At 39.8% G+C, this 18,511-nt stretch overlaps 1 protein-coding gene and 1 long non-coding RNA gene across 2 annotated transcripts in view; both read right to left on the reverse strand.

Moving 5' to 3' along the window:
* Positions 1-18,511, reverse strand: part of LOC118412978 (neurogenic locus notch homolog protein 1-like) — a 76,316-nt gene that overhangs the window by 14,797 nt on the left and 43,008 nt on the right. The gene's annotated exons all lie outside the window — the stretch shown is intronic.
* On the reverse strand, positions 2,154-4,873 carry LOC118413876. The gene is made up of 4 exons (XR_004830888.1): positions 4,798-4,873; positions 4,472-4,585; positions 2,720-2,839; positions 2,154-2,265 (listed from the first exon to the last, which is right to left on the reverse strand). It is a non-coding gene; the product is annotated as an uncharacterized LOC118413876 (long non-coding RNA).

Below are 18,511 nucleotides of genomic sequence, written 5' to 3' on the forward strand. Positions count from 1 at the left end.
CATGCCAATACTGTTGGGCTTGATCTGTGTGGCTTGATAGCGTGTCCTAGATTCATGGGAAACCCACAGCTGATACGGGTAGGGCTAGGGACTAAGTGCTATTTATACATCTTCCGACAGGAGTCGTGACGTAGTCTGCCACTTTAACTGCCCATTGTGGCAGGCAGTCATAATGTTCTAAAGAAAATGCCATGCAGATGTTACAACGTCCTAAATTACCGAACGCCGTTAATCATCGGTACATCAATTGTCGAATACAATGCAGGCAAAATGCTGGTAATTGTTTTGTTGTTGTTGTGGTATTGATATACTGTTCCTTAAACTATGCTTGCTCAACTCACATAAACATCTGATGATTTTCTAGTACCACCCTGTTCCCGCAAAATATAATAAGCTTATTATTTCTAAATCTCGACATTTGCTGTTGACATATCCGTTAGAGTCGTCAGGTACCCGATGCCTTTTCAAGGTCCATGTGACCTTATCATGACCTATTGGAGGTCAACAAAAAGAATGGGTCAAGAATCTCGACCTTTGAACTGTGCTCGTAGCAGCTAGTTAATCTTAAGGTTCATTCCACAGTATCATCTGCAGTTAGAAAGTGTTTCTCAGCCCATAAAAGTGTGTTATTTTGAAATAAAAGTGATGACATAATCAAGTTCATGACTTTTATTTATCGGATTCTACATGTGCGAGGAAAGTGTTGAAGTAGGTAGGCTAAAACAAAGAGAGGCCCTGTTACTAACTACCATCTTAAAGATAAGACAATGTTTTTATTTTAGTTACTTGTTGTCGAGTCATTAAAAGGTATTTTCCTCACTCTAAATATCAATTCACTATTACATCATCAAAGATTACATGCTTACCATCCGTGTGATTTTCATTACTTCTTGCAGTCATTAAAACATGTTTCCCTCATTCTAGATATCATTTCACATGGATAATTGCATGCCCCACCTCTAAATAAAACTATTAAAGCATCACACAAGCAATCTTTTGAATATTTGACTGCGACAATAGATTGTACACAAAATATAACCTAGGCAAAAAGGTAGGTTAAAAGTTGCCTCTAATATGCAAACAGAAAAAGGTAAAATAAGAAAAATAAGAGCTGACTTTGCTTTGCTAAATTAGTCTTCTTTTTCCGTGCTAAATTAGTCTTCTTTTTCCGTTCCGTTCCAGGTCTGTCATGTTTTTGTTGTAGGTGGGACAAATCGAGAATCTACTCGGCTCGGCAGGAGAAAGATGCCGGGCCCTCCTCCTTGCAGTACAGGCCGTCCGGACAGGAGGCGCTGTTACAGACATAGGGCTCCAACAGCCTGGTGGTTCCAGCTGCAGAGTAAAAGAACAAACGTTCAAGCTATCAAAGGCGTTAATTTTTGGTTTGCTGGTTACAAGTGATTTCAATTTACATATTCCATATTATATTACTGCATACTATTTTTAACGTTTATAAGTCAACTCGTCAGTATAGCCATAGGATTGCTATAATCAAAAGAAATAATAGAAATGGACAACCTGGACATTGTCCTCAAGGCGGTTTAGAGTCTATCATGTAAAAGTTGTAGATTTCTTACCGAGACAGATGAAGTGGTTGCCTTCGTCCTGACACTGCCAGTTGAACGGGCAGACGATCTGAGCGCACAGGTCCAGGTCTAGAGAGAAATAAAGGGTTAGTGTCTCGTATGGCTTATTTGGGACGTCGATGAATGAATGAATAAAGCTTTTTAATTTGTGGTTGATTTATAACATTGCGTTGCAGATGAAATCAGTGGTCTGTATTAAGAAATTAGCGGACGTTTGTTTAACGAAAAATTAAGTAACAAAAAATTATGATAAGGTTGCATAGAATCTACCTTGGGTTAGTTTGACTAAAGCCTTACTGATCTTTGACAAACCTTTAGATCTGCCATGGAAAGGCGTGGAGATTTAAAGATTCAAGGACCGTGCTCCAAACAAACTTACCTGAAGGTATGTGTATGTCCCATATGTTAGGCTTAAATCGGATCGGTTAACACACTCAGGAACGTCGTAAGAATAACCCGAGACTTGATTTAGCCCTGGTGCCTGGCGTCACCCGTAACGGTGCTGTGACATAAAATTCTTTGACCGCACATGTAAAACCCCTCCATATCCAACAATAAAATATACCTGTTTGACAGTTGTCTCTTCCATATCCAACAGTGCAGTGGCAGAAGTAAGAGTTCACGCCGTTGTTGCAAAGTCCATCGTTTTGACAAGGATTGGAGGAGCACTCGTCAATGTCTGTAGAAAACACAACACATTTTAGTAGCTTATACCTTCTAGACGCCACCCGGCACCAAAAGCCATTAAGTAGATTTACCTGTTTAGCATACTGCCATTTTTGTGTACTTAATAATATGCGGTATGTGATATGTAAGAGTAAGACCTAACGGTAAGTAAGAGAATTTGAAGACAGTAGACTCATTGTGATAGACCAGAAAAGAGACAGGAAGAAGAAGGAAAGAAGACCCAAACCCAGCACCGCCGTCATGTGCCTCAGCATTTGGAATGCGATCGCATCTGCGGTGCCGTTGAAGCCACCATATAAGCTCCAGGACATCCTAATAATAGACGTAACAACTACTTTTCGACGTTGACTGTATTCAGATGCATTTGGTTCAAATTTCTAATCAAAACTAAATATGTACTTAAATTGGCCTTTGTGAACTAACAATAAAAAGATACAGAAAAATACCGATATTGCAGAGGTCCCCCTCATATCCATCGGGACAGGAACAGACACTGTAAGAGTCGTTGAAACAGGTTGAGCAAATGCCATTGTTGTAGCAGATGTTCCGCTGGCATGGCTTAGGCTCTGATGAGAAATGAAAAAAAAATACTATAATATAATATAATATATTGATAATCACTAACCACAAGCCTCAGTAATGTTGGCATTATTTAATGTTTAAATCTGATCTGACTTATGGTGAGTTACTTTCTTTTGTGTTGGAAAGAAGCTTAAATTTACAATTATTGACTCTACCAACACAGATGAACTTTCAATTAGATATTTAGATTGTATTTAACTTAATGTTTATTCTAACATTTTTGGAGAATCCTATGTAATTGACAGGTGTCTTTGGCTCTGTACGGTTCACAACCTGCTGTCTATGACCCACAAGTATTGTTTTGTCTTACAATCCCAATCAAATGAAATCAATGAAGACTATTAATATGGTAAATGACTTAAAGCATCACAAAATATTCTTAAAACTGTATCTGCTTTGATGTGTGATAAGGGAAATCATTAGCCTGTATCCGTCAGCAACAATACGCTTGGAGGAGGATAAAACGTCTGCAGCACTGAGTCTACTGGGAAGATGCATCCATCAGTTAATAACATCGGCTGCTTTAAAATCATAATTGTTTCTCGTCAATCTCTTTGTATTTTTCTGTAAACATGTGCAGAAAAATAACCTACCAGACTTGCAGACATAGTTGTGCCTCTCGGTACACAGGGCGGTTTTGGCACGATGGTCATCCGAGCTGTCCAAGTAGGCGCATAGGTCACAGGAAGTGGTGGGTTCACTGGCTGACCACTGCAGTTGGCCTAATATCAATACAATGTGTCATTGTGTAACTTTATTAAGAATACAACTTTCTTGTACAATGACAATGTCATCGTCTTTCCAACTCCTAGTCAGCTGCCCGAGTCTGTTACGGCTCGCTTTTTTAAAGCGAGATTCAATTAGACGGCTTTCGTATGTATTTTCCTATATCTTCAACGTCTAATGCCTCAAAATATAGATGTGTCCGTATTTTCTTAAATGTGGTTCTTTGAGATGCATAAATATGGATTCTAGTGTAGAAGACGTACCTGAGGCACTGGACCCATCTGCATACGTCATCACTCCTGGCGACAGCTTCAGTCCGATCCACGGGGACACGTCACTTCCGGTAGGAATGCTATCAGCGATGAGACGCTGCAGCTCGGCCTCCTTCACATCCACCAGGTGCCCTCCCCTGTTCTGGCACTCCTGGCTCGCTTCGGGGTAGGAGACGGCATCGGTGGAGAACAGCAGGCAGCCATCAGCATACGGGACTGCGGGAATAATCAATCAATAATTGTTAGGTTGAACAGTTATATATATTTACATATATATATTTTATTTGCACCAAAAAGTTTAATCAAAATACATGTATCAAAAAATTAGAACTCATAAATGGTGACAAAACTTTGTAAGGTATGCGTCAGTACCAGTATTTGGTAACTAAGAAATAAAATTAAAGGCTGTCGATCTGTATACTATAGTGCATGGTTTGATTTTTCTACAACTTGTAGCCCCTGTGCATTCCTGCCATATGTAACACATTGCGTGGTCATTTGTGCGCTTTATTACATATACGCTTAATTTCAAGCAACTGTTTGACTTATTATTTTGACTTTTATTTCATTTTGACTTCGCCAATATATCCTACATAAACCACTTAAAACAAAACCCACCCGTTTCACACTCGTCTCCGACGTGACCTTTAGGACAGACACAGCTGTAGCTGTTCACGTGATCCACGCATGTTCCTCCTCCTAAACACGGACTGCTCGCACACTCGTCGATATCTGTGATAACAAACCATGATGCATAAGACGCTGTGAGGTGATTCTTCGAGTTGTCACTTAATACTCTCAATAAGAATCCGTCTAAGATTGAGCTGAAGTTTACTTAGTATGATTAACTTAGATATACGTATATACTACAGTATTTAGCCGGTAACCTTTTTTAAAAATGTATTGCTTGTTTTGGTCTTTTTTTAAGTTAAGCGATAAACTACCTGTTTCACATAGAGTTCCAGTGTACCCAGGTGCGCACTGACAGATGAAGCTGTTCACTCCGTCCTGGCATGTGGCGCCATTTTGACAGGGGGCGCTGCTGCACTCGTCAATCTCTGAACGTTTCGCAGAAAATTCATTAGAATCGACGATGGATTTTCAATCTTAGTATTTGATTTGAACATTTATCCCTCCACTAAAGGCCTACCTATTTTCCAGGGGGAGGGGCAAGTAGAATTTTTCTCAAAGTTGTATATACATTATGTTCCTTATTGTTTCCAGTCATTTATTAGTCATTCATCGATCAGGTCGGTGGTAATTGAATAAGCGTAAGCGAACTAGAAAGGCCGACGTTTGCTTGAGAGCAAATACAGCATATTTCAGCCATCTCCTCCCCATGCAACAATAGACTATTCCAAAATCACCCATGTCCAAAATTGAATACACTTGCTTAAAATCCACTTCTACTAATAGCACTTTAGGCCAAAATGAATCTTACAATATTCCCAGTTCAAGGCTTTTCCAGTGCACCCCATGTGAATTTGCACAAAAGACCAATCCAGAAATACTCCCACTGAAAACATGGCCTCTTGATTAAGAAACCCAAAATTGAACTAAGCAAAAAAGGCCACCCGTACATGAAAAGGTGAAATAGACCAGTCCAAAAACATGTCCGCTATAAATGGAATATTGAATCATCACCCGTCCCAAACTAAATTTGAAAATATCCCCCTCCCTGCAAGAATTGACTCCTCTTGCGATGCCCCTATTAAAAAGTCCAAAAATACATCCGCTAAAATTGGACTTAATCACCAAAGTCCCCAAAATGGATTTTACCCCCCCCCCCCCACCCCCTCCTCCCTCTCCATGTAACACCTCCATGTTATTGAATCCATGTGTGCATATTCAAAGGGCACTCCTATAGCAACTTTCAGGTCATTTGGTTGTAAAATGAAGGTACAGGAACCAAAACTGTCCTTTTTCGGCAAAAAATGGCAAAATTTAGAAATTTGTTGTACCGTATACCAACACTGTTATTGGATCTTTGTGGGCATATGGTCAAAGCACCTCTGTGCCAAATTTCAGGTCATTCTGCTGTAATACCGGGGTTCAGGGGGGCAAAATGTACATAAAAATGCGAAAAAAACATGAATAAAATCATTTTAAAGGCAGATATGAAAAAAAAAAATTTAAATAAAAGGCCTAAGGGTATCTACACTTGTGCCAAAGGTCATTGAGTCCAGGAACGACGGAGATACCGTGTTTTGAAGATTTGGAGATAGAAGAAGAAAGAAGAGCCTTATGTCTATACAATATATTTTACCATATCTATAGTATGGCTGAAATATAATAAATAACTCAGGAATATGCCGAGCATCTTGGCTGTGTAACATGGCTAATTGTTCTTCAATATAATGAATGTAGGCTTACATTTATCAACATTTTAAACAGTTTTGTCTAGCGTATTTGACATCAATAATCATACATCCTTAGATTCCTTACCTGCACACAGGGCGTACTTGTTGTTGTAGGTTGCTCCTTGCAGGTTGTTGGTGTGAGTCTCGTAGTCCACTCCCCAGGCGCTGCCATCATTTATCCAACCAGAGATGTACACAAATGTCTCATCAAGGGGCTGGCAGTACAGAAAGTTGGTATCTCCACACAGGTTTGCCGAGAGGACCGCGAGGGTAACACAGTCGACACCGGCGTCGTCATACGTGATGCAGCCTGAGGCCCACTGGTAGGTACACCCGGCCCTACCTGACCTGATGCACGGGTACCTCATCCCCGCCGCCTCACAGGTCGCCTTGACGTTGGCATTGGTCATCTGGCCGGAAGCCTGCACCTTAATGAACCTCCAGGTGCCGACCGTCGTCAGGTATTCTTGGCCTAAAAAGAATACGAAATGATAAGATTATGTTTTAAAAGGTCAACGAACACCCTGGTAATTGAATCAGTTTAGCATTGTACCTAGTTCTTTCGTTTATGTGAATACAAAGCAAAATCTAGAAAATACATAAAGAAAAAGTGCTAGAAATACTTCATACTAAAGTTTCATCATATTTGTAATATTTACCATCTTTCAAAACTTAGTGTGAAACGCTGCTTCATATTTGAAGTCCCAATTCATAAACATAGCTTTCCGATAAAAAGTTAAATAGAAAAAAATAAAACTGAAATTATATTTTTTTCAATATTCACAATGAGTTGTACAAGTGCAGATTAAGTCTAACATATTATAACATATCGTTTCATTCAAAACCAACGATGATAATAATAATGATAATATTAATAATAATAATAATCTTTATTGCATATTCATGCCCGAGGGCTAAATGCACAAAAGGACCACAAGTGGTCTTATGGATGCAGAGGAAAAGGCTAAACTTATACAATGCTTCTAAACTAGGCTTAACTTATACAACGATTTTAGACAAGGCTAAACGGAAGGGAACCCCAGTTTCGCACAGAATGGGGAATTTCGAAAAAGTTTCATCCGCGGTATTCCCGTTCACATTATTTACCAACAAACGTAAACGAGAATTGCATTTCGAATGAGCTAAAAATGATGCTGTAGATCATCACCGGGCTTATCACGCTTTCATTGCTCCCCCTGCCATTCACGTCCTTAACCGATCCGTATCCATACCTTGTGATTGGGCCGGCCAGGTGACTACAGCCACCATCAAGAGCAAGAACTTCCACATCTTTAACTTCTGAAACGTTGCGTTGAGACTCCTTTATGTGTGTGGAAATTCTGCTGTGGTTGGATTTATTTAGCTACTCCTAGTAGAGAACCAACCATGTACTTCAAGCTGGCAAACAAACCGGTGTGGGCCACGGTAGCACACCCTTACCAACACGGGCATGGGGTGCAAACTCTCCAGACAGAAGGCTCGTTGTCTTGCCAACTACTGCACGAGCCACCCTTTGTAATGACCGGTGAAATATTTGCATGCGCAGGCAAACAGAACAGACATTACCATTAGAATAATCGCCATGGTCCAAAGTTTAACGTTGGCTGTCGGTTGGGAAGGAGAGGTTCAGTTTACATGGTGTCGGTTAAGCTGGTTGAAGGGGCCCGCAAAAATAATATTACCATAAAAGATATTTCAGCCACCATTTTATCATATCTATGCTGATGTGTGTCCATTTTATCACGTTTGTTAATAGTTATACAGGAATTCACTGTTCTAAGTTTGTTTCACAGACCACTCCGTCACTCCGGTGGGTCAAACGCACCGATCGCAATGATCTGGAACGCTCCACACGGACACCCGCACTGCCAACACAACTGACTGCTGTAAAAGGAAATTCAGGGACTGACCAAAAACCTTTACATTTGTATGCAATGACTAAGACCTCTCGCTGTAGGTAAAAATATAAACGCTGTTTCAGACGATATATATATACAACTAGAGTTCCACGACCCCATACCTTCGCCAAATGATCCTAGCCTTTACAACTGCTGTGTTAATTGTGTGTTTCCTTAATTATGCAAATAAGGTTCTCATTTGCATACATTATATTACTTGATCATCTCCTCCACCAAACAACAGAGGTACACATCTATGTTAAGAAAGAAGGCTTTTATCGCATTTCCTGATAATTCATGCAAATGAGGACCTCATGTTCACCAGTCCATAATTTCCCATAAGAAGTTTCAATCATTTACCACAATGACATAATAGCATTTTGCCATTAATTATGCAAATTAGGTCCTTATTTTGCATAATATATATCTATCAATATTCTTCTCCTTCTTAGTTACAAATGTCACATGTTGCAATGGTCCTGTGATAGAGTCAATTCCACATTACCGAGAGGGTTTTTCTTGCCTTTTGTTCCAACATTTTGGAAATCTTTGTAATAATCTAACTGTGATAAGTAACTGTTTAGAACTATTTATAACATCTGTGTGATGTTCAAAATATTTTCTATGGTGTTCATACATGTTATAAAAATTTCTAACATCAAATACATTATTTCTGTTAGTTTCTAAATTGTTCCAACATAGATTCATCATTTTTGATCACATGTTCGAACATTGATACTATGTTTTGTATCTGGGTCAGTGGGCTGGAAAGAGGGCAATTCACACATCCCTGCCAAGTACAGGAAATTATGTCTGTCTGCCACCTTTTCACAAAAGACTCACCAGTGTCTTCTGAAGAAAATCTAAAAATACAAGGTCAAACAAAGGACCCAGCTTAGCACCTTTGTTTATTGGGGCAATAAAAGTTTTTATGGAGGGAAAAAATGACACAAATTGTTGGAACATGTTGGAACAATAACAAAAGCACATAGATGTTTGAAAATTGTTCTAAATAAAGAGATTTTTCCAATGAGAGAAACTTTCCCAATGTTTCCAACAAATATGAATAGGTTCAAACATGTTCAAACTTTCATTTTTAATTGTTTGAACAAGTTAGAACTATAGTGACTGAAAAACTCTTTTACTTTAAATAGTTCAAACTTATTACAAATATTATTTTAAAACCCTCTCGGTGACTCGGAATTGACTCTAGAGCCGTCTACCATTAAAAAATCATAGCCGCAGCATGTCGAGATATCAAACCAGGAAGTTCCGCTGCAGTACCTTCCCAGGCCGCTAAGTGGCCCCAAATCTAATCGTTTCCAGGTCTCATCAATACCTACACACACACCGAATATCAATACAATCCAGCCAGGCGTTCTCGAGTTATGCTGGTCTTCTACACACGTGAACACACACGCAAACGCTACCCAAAATATAACCTTCTTGGCGAAGGTAAATATAACCTTCTTGCGAAGGTAATAATTATGATATTTTTTATATACTTAATGAATATAGTTCATGATTGTTATTTTTCATTTTTGTCAGCATGGCTAGCCCTTTGTAATAGACACGCACGACTATTGGGGCAGTCCTGGCTGTGCATGCTGAACAGCCAAACCAAGAGTCCAATGTTTCCCAACGATATACCGTGCACATGGGCATGTCCCTATATAGTAGAGCTGCCCTGAGCGTAAGGTGAGTAAATAGTGTTTAAAATTCCATCATTGTTTAGCGAAATCTTCCCTAACGGCATAGCAATCGCCAATTGCGACAACATTGAACTAGGCAGAATAACAAAAAGAACATTTATCCGTATTATTAGGCTTGTTTAATTCAAATTAATCACTAGCGTTTTTCTAGTATCGATCAATTTGTTCTCGCGTAACAAGTAAACTAGTTAAATGTAAAACTCTGCGGTTATCGTTGATATATCAATAAGACACGTTTGTGTCGTTATGTAAAAAATGTCGCCTGAAGGTTCGTGAGACCCTTACTCGGATGACGTAAAGGGGGGAAGGGTCAACAACCTCGACATTTGAACTCTTATTGCCACTTGTTAATCTTTAGGCTACTACCAACAGTACCATCCACAGTTTGAAGTAAAGTAAAGAGTGGTTAAGAAAATATTACATTTGAAAATTTTTCGTGATATTAACTAATTTTTCAAACAAAGAAAAGTGCCAGAATAATGATTTTTGATGGCCTTTATTTGAATCTACATGTGCGAGGAAAGTGGTGAAGTAGTAGCAACGAAGAGAAGCCCTTTTCCTAACCAATACTAAAGATATGATTTTTATTACTTGTCATTTAAAACATATTTTTCTCATCCTACCTGTAATTTCACAAAGATCACGTACTAACCGTTAGTATTATTTTTATTACCTGTTTGCAGAGTCATTAAAATATGTTTCTGTCATTCTACATATCATTTCACAAAGATAACTGCACAACGAGCCTCTAAATCAAACTATTAAAGTATCACACAAACAATATTCGGTGTATTTGACTGCGATATTAGATTGTACACACATACCACCTATGCACACAGGTAGGTTAGAAGTCGCCACTAATATGCACCCCCAAAAAAAGGTTGAATAAGAAGAATAAGAGCTGGATTTGCTTTGCTAAATTAGTCGTCATGTCAAGGTTTTTCTCTTGGTGTTCCGTCTCAGGTCCGTCATGTTATTGTTGCAGATGAGGCACATCTTAAATCTACCCGGCTCTGCAGGAGAAAGATGTCGGCCCCTCCTCCTTGCAGTACAGGCCGTCAGGACAGGAGGCGCTGCTGCAGACATAGGGCGCCAACAACCTGGTGCTCCCAGCTGCAGAATACAGAATACATCGCATTGTGTTCATACAGTGTTATCGCGTCTATATAAAACGTACATGGTTTATCAATGTGCTACGTTTTTAACTAAAGAACGACGCAACTCACCGGTTAAGCTTCTAACTTTGAAATATATTTTATCACTATCTTTGATTATAACGTTTACACCTAAATACGCGTCTCTTGGAGATCCAAACTAATATCTATGTACGACGCAGTAGGACCTGGAAATGGATCCCAGACTTGGAGTCTATAGTTAAGTTACGAATTTCATACCGAGGCAGATGAAATGGTTGCCTTCGTCCTTACACTGCCAGTTGAACGGGCAGACGATCTGAGCGCACAGGTCCAGGTCTGAAGAAAAGAATAATTGCGTGTACCTGTCAAGTATCAAATCGCCATTACCAGTAATAGTGCATATACGTCTTTGTATGGCCTTTATGAATTGAATATTTCATGGTACACTATACGGCACATCCAATCAGCCTACACTGGTAGCCTTGCTATCAGAGGTAGGAACAATGTTGATTTCTATTTAATATCTTCATTCCTATTGATACTCTCCCTGCAAAAGACGTGCAGCTAGGGTTGTCGTATAATGCCAACCGCTCTTGGTGTCACTTTCGTATGTATGAATAACTCACGAGATAATTAGACAATGCAAGACATACCTGTCTGGCAGGTCTCCCCCCCGTACCCAACAGTGCAGTGGCAATGGTAGGAGTTCACGCCGTTGATGCAGGTTCCGCCATTTTGACACGGATTGGAGGCACATTCATCAACATCTAATAATTGAAAAGAAATCTTTAAGTGGCAACTATCTAAAACATGTATTATCTAAGAGTGCTTCATGAGACAAAATGATTTAGATTCATATACATAAGCTTCAGCTACTGGCTCTAGCATAGAGCAGCTATTCAGAAAAGAAATCTGCGACAATTATTCGTGTTGTGCAAGGGACACTGTACACAAACCTAAATTTCTGGGCTATGGCACACCCATGCAATTTGCCCGTTTACATGGATTTCCTCGACAGTTCAGTACATTCCTGGACATGGCAAGGACAACTTTCCCTGGTGGATTACGGTCCAGAAATGCCCGGAAATTAGTTTTCATTCAGTGGAGTATCCTAAAACAAATACCCATGTTGCAGATATCTCCTGTAAACCCAGACAGACAGGAACAGACGCTGTAGGAGTCGTTGAAGCAGGTCGAGCATTCTCCGTTGTTGTAGCAGATGTTTCGCTGGCACGGCTTCGGTTCTGCAGAAATATGCAGAAAAACTCATAGCCTAGGTAAGATCGGCGTTTTAGTATGATTGATTTTAACGTATTTGAAGTGCCATAAATACAGTTGTACTAATTATACAAGCCTGCTGAATTGCTGGATTCATCTATCCTTTTTACAATTTTTAACAGGCAAGTTTTCTTCACAATTTCATAAAGTTTACTAGGAACTTCAAAGAAGGCTGGATATGTTACTCTTATGATGTTATCTTTTGTCAAATATACTATATATACAATATGTAGATTCCAAAAGTCAAGTATGCATATATGGGGCATTCAGTATACATGGACATCGATGTAAGGGGTACTTTTTTTTTATTTACTTAGAAGTCACCGCAAAACAAGGCTCGTGGAGCAACTCAAGCGTTTTGGGTTACGTTACTGTATTGTGAAGAGAGATGTTTGTTTACCCTTAATTTAAACAGTTTCAGGCTGTACCCTGTGGGGAAGCAAGTCCGTGGAAGCTTATTCCATAGCGATGTTGTTCTAGGAAAAAAGCTCTGAGCATGGAACTTCCTCCTGTTAGGTGGATTGTGGAGGAAAAAAGGATGATTTGTTTCCGTGGAAGTGGCTAAACGGGTTCTTGCAGTGAAGGTTCGTATTGAAGGCACAAGTGAGTGAAGTTCTGCCGAGCATTTACCATGGAAGTACCGATAGAAAAGTGCTAGGCTAGCTACATCACGCCTTTGGGCCAATGGTTGTAGTGTGGCGAATAAGTCGTTGCCAACAATGTTCCTTAACCGTTTTTGTACTCTATTGAGGCAGGTCAAGGAGTTCTGGGAGGCTCCAGCCCAAATGTGACAGCAGTATTCCATTTTGGGCCTTATCTGACTCTTATAAATATAAAGAATAGCAGAGGGGGTAAGATATTTTCTGGTTCGGTGCAAAGAGCCCACCATTTTCCCAGCTTCCTTGGCAACGGATTGGATGTAACAATTCCACTTAAAATCGGGTGTAAATTTTAGGCCCAAGAGTCGCTCATAGCATGGGGCTTCTTTGTGTGTTGTGTAACCTACTAGACTGACAGACGTAGTGATGCCGCTCCCCACACGAGCCGGTGCGGGCCCGATAGCCGTCCGTGCTGTCCAGGTAAGCACACAGCTCACAGGAGGTCGTCGGTTCGTTAGCGGACATTGGAGCTGGCCTGAGATTAGCATAAAGTCATCGGATGTCGTTATTTATTATCCCACGTTTATATAGTCTTGACCCATGTATGTTGCGTAAATTTCAGTAAGATAGGCAAATATAGGTAGGAATCAACCATGAGGTCATATACATTCACTGTACACTCTAAATGGATATAATGAGAAAGCTTCAAAACGACATCATTTTCACAGACTTCCAACAACACGCATAGTCACAAATACAGGAATGAGCCCTGGAATAGGGACCACGATAACGAATATAATAATGTATATTTCTGTCTGTTCGAATGCAAGGATCACAAAACTTTATCATTTTATTGTGCTATAATTTCGACAAGTTGCAATGTGTGGCAAGTTGCGTACATGGCTAATATATTACAATTTTAAAGAACCCATCTGTTATAAAGTGTCAACAATGCAACTCATAGCAACAGGAATCATTTAATAAGATTAAAATTGAAGGGTTTGTTCACAACCTGAGACACTTGATCCGTCAGTGTACGTCATCACCCCCGGTGACAGCTTCAGTCCTGTCCACGGGGACACGTCACTTCCGGTAGGGATGCTATCAGCGATGAGACGCTGCAGCTCGGCCTCCTTCACATCCACCAGGTGCCCTCCCCTGTTCTGGCACTCCTGGCTCGCTTCGGGGTAGGAGACGGCATCGGAGGAGAACAGCAGGCAGCCGTCGGCGTAAGGAACTGGGCAAATTCATCATGATAATCATAATCAGTTACACGATCATCTCAGCAAAGGGTGTCTACTGTCTCCAAGCAGAACCTACGGTGCCTTAGAAATAGTATCAAAGCTGGCACGGGACTTAGTATAGCGGCTCCGGCGCCCGTTTGACTCCCTTTGGCCGGCTATACGCCTTTGTCAGCTTTGATATTATCTCTTAGGCACCGTAGGGTCTGCTTGGAGACTATCTACTGACTATGATTCTGCTAACCTTGGCTTGACTGAATTCATTGTCTTCTACCAATGGAACTTGCGTCAGAGGCTTTGACGCCTGCTTGTTTTAATTTTTATAGTGACTCATCTATTATCTGGTTAATAGTTATAACAACAAAGAATCTCAAGATCATATTTATACTACTTTAGAACTGCCTATACGGACTTTTCATTTAACGTCGTCTGCGCCATGCTGAATTACAGCGTACTATCAATGCTTAATTCAATTACCCGCCAACATGGTCGTCGTCGGATGCACATTATGAATAGTATGACGTCAATGAAAAGCATGTACATTCATCTGGCAAAGAATGAATACGCAACGATGTTTGTCACACAGCGTACACTTTTCATAATATACAGTACGGAACTTATATCAGCTTCAGAGTCCAGTGTACCTATTTCACTTAATCACATAATTTAAAAAAAATGTGTATATTTGTAAAATAGTCGTTTTATCTGTTTTGAAATGAAACCCACCCGTTTCACACTTGTCTCCCACGTGACCTTTAGGGCAGACACAGCTGTAGCTGTTCACGTGATCCACGCATGTTCCTCCTCCTAAACACGGACTGCTCGCACACTCGTCGATATCTGTGGTGTAGAGTCATAACCTTACATGTTGGTCTTCAGGATACAGGCAGCTGACATAACACAGGAATCTTGAAAAATGTTAAAATAAACATTGAATACAACCTAAAATGTCTACAATTATATATGATACAAGATTGTACATGAGGTCCATGGAGTGCATAGAATTTAAAGTATAATGTTGATATGGCAAGATAATATTTCAATGCACAGATTTTATCACTTATTTAGTTATTGTTTGCAATCCCATTTGTTTCACAAAGCGTTCCAGGAAACCCAGGTGCGCACTGACAGGTGAAGCTGTTCACTTTGTCGATATCTGAACGTGTCGCATAAAATTCAGTACAGTCGACAACAAAATGTCGTAGAAAAGAAGAGTCAACACATTTGGATGCCTAAAATTTAGAATTATCATGCTAATCTCACTAAACAATGTTCTTAGACTTTGATTACAAATGTGTACGAAACCTACCAGTTTCACAGAGAGTTCCGTTATACCCAGGCCCGCACTGACAGGTGAAGCTGTCCATCATGTTCTGGCATGTAGCGCCATTCTGACAGGGGGTGCTGCTGCACTCGTCAATATCTGCAATGTTGAAATCCATTAAGTTCGAATATACAACAAACGTCCGTGAAGTGAGCACAATGGGTTCTTTCCTTCTTCAGACGAAAAGGATTATAATAATAATAATAGCCTTTATTGCACATTCATGCCCTATCGGGCTAAGTACAGGCATATAGATACAAAAGGTAGTAATGCAGTACACATGGTTTCTAAAACATGGATTCTAAAACTAGTCTAATACATTTGTTCGGCTTCTTCTCGTTTCTTAGTAATGTTGAATATGTAGCTTGAGATGTGTTTGTATAATGTCGTTCGATCAAACCTCATAAGAAAAATGAATGTTTCAACACCAGACAAAGATTCAAAGCGAGGGAGCTTTCCTATAATATAGCTAAAAAGAATACTTCTATCATTACTATATAAACTACAATCTAATAAAAACATTTAAACTCATACAGATGCGGCTAGATTTTTTTCCGCGTGTTCATTCTAACCTCAATTTCAAGCTCTAAACCTACCTGTTTCACAGAAAGGTCCTTTATATCCAGGTGCGCAACGACAGGTGGGGATGTTAATATCACTCTGGCAGGTATCTCATATTAATGATGAATTATGCGTTTTGTATTTTGTAACTTGTTGCTTTAATTGCCTTATGACCTGCCTAATTATGTACCGTTTTACATTTGTTTTCTATTATCAAAGATGTCATTTTTGGAACCCTACTTTATTAGGATTAAGTTTCGTATATGTTTGTATTCTCTAATATTGTTTATACGTCTTTACGCTACTTCAGCTGATCATCGGGCAAGTTGTAGTGAAGTACTCACCACGGGCGCAGAAGGCGTACCGGTTATTGTAGTTATTCCCGTTCGTGCAGGCGCTGCCGCTCTCAACACCACAGGCAGATCCGGAACCCCAGTCTTCCATAAAGCTGTACACTCCGTCGAATGCAGGGCATTGGGAAGTAACGGTGCCACAAACAACATAAGACACGTCGTGCATTGGATTAACACATGCAGTAAGACCAGTCTGAACACAGTCGTCTGACGAAAACTGACAGCTCCTGTCCCCAGGACACGGGGTGACGTAACCCGCCGCCTCACACGTCGCCTTCACGTTAGCACTCGTCATCGGCCCAGAGGCCTGTACTTTGAAGTAGTGGTAGCCTGAGTATGCGGCCAAAAACGTTCCGGCTGAAGAGAAAAAAAAAGTCACGCTACGTCAGTTAGGGAGAATCTAGGGCTTCGAAAAAGACACAAAACTTAAGATCACCAGGATTGTAGAGTTGCAAGTGCCATGTATTACTGCATCAATTCTTTAGGAGTCAGATGATGTCCGTTCAAGACTGACGCTATTGCAATTAACACGTGATACCCCTTTCATTACTAACATATACCAAGGACGTTAAATGATGGCACGTACACTTCTTCCCAAATTCAATTATAGTGGAAAGTAGACAACCATTAACTTTTGTATTCTCATAGGAAGACTGTTCCTTGGTGTATAGCCTTCAGAAAGCGTCAAAGATTCTATACCACCGTGGTGTATTTATATTTTAGTAGCTGTCTTTTAAAGTGTTTGTTGTAAATGTTGGAACCGAAAATTCCACATTGATTGAGACTTTTCGTTTAACTAATCCAACCATGTTTCATACTAACTATAATACATATTTTGCGGACCTGTAATGAACGCAAAAACATTTTAATCAAGCTTATCATCAAGCTTAATTGTTTGGAATATTTTTCCACATCGCTAAAGTAAGTGATATCCCTACCTTGAGATTGAGCCGGGCGTGCGAACACAACCACGATCAGGAGCAGAAACGTCCGCATCTTTCCCGAATTCGTGTGAAACTTATTCTATGTGCAGCTGATGGTATGGTGTTCTTAGCGACAAAATGAAGGCAAATCCTAGAGAACCAATCATCTACTTCACATCAGCCAAAAACACGAGTATGAGTCGCGGTTACACATCCTTGACAACGCAGGCATGGGCCGCAAACTCTCCAAACATCTCTGCACGAAATATCCTTGGTAATGGCCGGTGTTTATAGAGTGTGTGTAGAATAACAGAACAAACATTGCCATTAGAATAATCTTTCCGCTCCTAAATTTGGTGTACCGCTATTGACACACGTACTTATAATGTACATTTACGTTATAATCTTTCATTGTTATATTTCCATCAATATCAATGTCAAATTTCATGCTTCTACCATCACATTTTTTCGTTCTTCAATATATTTATTGTACACGTAGCTATTTTAGCTACTTGTTCAGGTGGGTAAACATTACAAACATTTCCATTAGAAGAACAATTTAGCTGTTACCTTTGGCACTAGTACCAGACTCTCTGTGTTCGGGTTACGCATGTATGGCTATCAAACAATGACACACATATGGCATAAAAGTGAACCTCTTTGTTTCCTTAGTTATGGCATTTGAAGGAAAACAATAAATTAGCATACCTAAAAATAAGTAATAAAACATTAGTGACCAATATATTCATGTACATTTGTGTACATATATATATATATATGTTCATATATATGTTCATTGTACCGATACGACATAAAATGTGGAATTTTTCTCACCACTGTGCATGTATTAAAAGCAATATATAATATCATATATAATATATTTGTAATGTACCGATACGACATAAAATGTGGAATTTTTCTCACCACTGTGCATGTATTAAATCTACTAAGTTAACGTTGCAAACCAACGTGTGGCGGAAACTTGGCAAACTTCACAATCAGACGATATCAGAGGTTACTGACCCTGGCATGATGCCTTCTCGGTAATGGCCCGTGTTTATAGTAACGGAGGTGTTTCACTGTGGTAACTGTGATCCTGGGTGGAAGATAACAGGATATCTGGGGTACATACACGGCAGACCAACATCGTAGCTGTGACAAAACTGTGTTTGCAATTCACCTCGATGAAGGTTACACATCCAGGTAATAAGATATGCGGCATGATGCAATATGATATGCCAAAAAGCAGTTAATAAAGCAACTGGATATGATT

This window comes from Branchiostoma floridae, chromosome 4, assembly GCF_000003815.2.
Source record: "Branchiostoma floridae strain S238N-H82 chromosome 4, Bfl_VNyyK, whole genome shotgun sequence".
NCBI lineage: Eukaryota > Metazoa > Chordata > Leptocardii > Amphioxiformes > Branchiostomatidae > Branchiostoma > Branchiostoma floridae.